This window comes from Colobus angolensis, unplaced genomic scaffold, assembly GCF_000951035.1.
Source record: "Colobus angolensis palliatus isolate OR3802 unplaced genomic scaffold, Cang.pa_1.0 Scaffold10, whole genome shotgun sequence".
Taxonomy (NCBI): domain Eukaryota; kingdom Metazoa; phylum Chordata; class Mammalia; order Primates; family Cercopithecidae; genus Colobus; species Colobus angolensis.
In genome coordinates this window covers 14710045-14712391 of record NW_012110919.1, presented here as the reverse complement: position 1 = coordinate 14712391, position 2347 = coordinate 14710045, and the positions used below count along the sequence as shown (strand labels likewise).

The 2347-nt window shown below is 53.3% G+C and overlaps 1 pseudogene; it reads right to left on the bottom strand.

Moving 5' to 3' along the window:
- Positions 1 to 576: 576 nt before the first annotated feature.
- LOC105508133 lies at positions 577 to 2115 on the bottom strand (annotated as a pseudogene).
- Positions 2116 to 2347: the final 232 nt, after the last annotated feature.

The following is a 2347-nucleotide window of genomic DNA, read 5'->3' as shown; positions in this document are numbered from 1 at the left end:
TCAGGTGGTTACCAGTAAACATGGTCCCTACCACATCCCAGTGACTCAGAGCACCCAGATGCATTCATTTCTCCTATGACTGAAACTACTTTCAGGTGGTTACCAGTCAATGCAGTCCAACACTGTGGGGTCAGACGTGCAGCCTTCTTATTTTCCTCTCCCTTATTCTGCTTCAACGTCCAGCACAAGGCACTACCCCCGGATGGGAGGGTCGGAGGGTGCACTGTGAACCCTTGATGTAAGGGGGGTCTGCTCAGGCAGAGACCAAGGGGGTCTCCAGGAAGTTGCTTCAATGTCTTCTCTCAATAGAAGTTTCTATTCCAAGGTAAATGGAGTCTGTTCTCATCCATAGTTAAAAGTGGATTGAGAAACTCTACAGAGAATTCCATCTTCTTTTTAAGGAACACATCTGAACAACTTCAGAAAGGAAATTCTGATATTTTAAAATCAGTGTCTGTCACTTCCCACTCCATCCACTAGCTTCCTTCCTAAGCTCAGAACACAGCATTCCCACGGTCCAGCCAGGCCTGTCTCTGGGAAGGGGTTTGAGAGCTTTGGGCCCCTGGCTCGATGGGCTCACTTGCCAGCTATGAATGCCTGGATTCCTGTGACAGCTCTTTCCAGGATCAGGGTGCTCATGTCATGCGCACCCTCGCAGGTTTTCATGGCCTCTGAGTTCCTGATGTGCTGGAACATATGATAGTCGTCAGAAACCCCAGTGCCCCGCAGCATGTCTCGGGCCTGGCAGGCAATGTCCAGGCTTTTTTCATAGTTATTCCTCTTTAGCGGAGAGACCTGTCCCGGGGCCACCTTGCCCTGATTCTTCAAGTGGCCATGCTGCAGGCAGGCGTGGAGTGGCCCAGCGTGACCTCAGTGAGCATGTCCTCTAACTTCTGAATCAGCTGGTGCCTGAACAGCAGGACACTGAACTGGATCCTGTGTAGGGTATACTGCCTGGCCACGAGCAGACAAGACTCGGCAGCTCCAAGCATGCCCCACATGATACCAGATCTGGCATTGTTCAGGTAGCCAAAGGAACCCTCCAGGCTGCCTGCACTGAGCAGCACGTCCTCCACCTCTATGCTGTCCACGATGATCATGCCCATGGCAGAGGCCCACAGGGAGAACTTGCCCTCAATCTTGGAGGCCAAGAGACCCCACATCCCCTTCTCTGACAGGAAGCCCCAAAAGTAGCCATCTTCCAGCCTGCACTGCAAACAGGTTGGCCACAGGCGAGGTGGTGACCAAGGTCTCATTGGATTCTGGTGGTGATTCAGGTCCCATTGGATCAAGGTGGTCCCATTGAGGGTGGAGCTCTTATTCCAGGGGTTGTGGCAGGTTCTGATCTCCATGCTGCTGGGGTCACTCCTGCAGTCGGGCTCTGTGAGCCTGAAGTAGCCCAGGAGCTCCCCCTTGGCCAGCAGGGGGCAGGTATAGGTTGCTGCAAACATAATTGCAGTTTTTGTCATTAAAAGTAATGGTAAAAAGCACAATTACTTTTGCACCAACCTAATACTTCTGCCACTGCTCCTCACTGACGTAGGTGTAGATAGGGTGCATGACAAGGGAGGACTAGACACTCGTCGCTGACCTGTAGCCACTGTCCACCAGAAGTACAAAGACCACACATGAGACCCCAGTACAGACATATCCTTTGATGGTGGGGCCTGGTACACCCAGCTCCCAGAGCTGCTATGTGGTGCTCCCCGTGAAAAACTTCAATGCGATTGGCCAGCAGGATGCCAGGCATGAGTCACTGCTGGTGGTAGGTGTGGAAGGTGTCCCTGATGAGGATCTCATCTGCCCTCATCTGCTCCTGCAGCGCCAGCGGGTCCTGCCAGTTACACTCGGGATGCAAGGTGCCTCAGTGCCTCTGACCCTAGGCATGACCCTGTCATCCTGCTCAGGCAGCCCTTGGATTCTGGGACAGAGTCCACCTGGGGCAGGCAGACAGTTGGGCAGGAGCTGCAGATGTACAGTGCAACCAGAGTCCTTATACTTGGCTGGTCAGCTCTGTGTCCTCCCATCTTTCTTGGTCTTGAGACCCACGTGTGCAGAATGTGCAGGCCGGGTCTGTGGGCTCAGTAGCCCTACAGAGACGCCTCTCAGGACCATGCGAGCAGTGGGCAAGGGGGCAGAGCGAGAACTGTGACCTGGAGGAGCTGGGGTGCCAGAATGGAGTCACTCCCAGCCATGGCCCTGGCCCCTGCACCCTCCTGACCTGGTACCTCCCAGTTCACCACATATTTTAATCTTAAATTTCTTGGTGACAGTGGGTATTTTCCCAAAGATTTGTAAGCACCCACAGATTCCTGGCTTAAAAAAATGTGTCTGTATTCCTTCAACC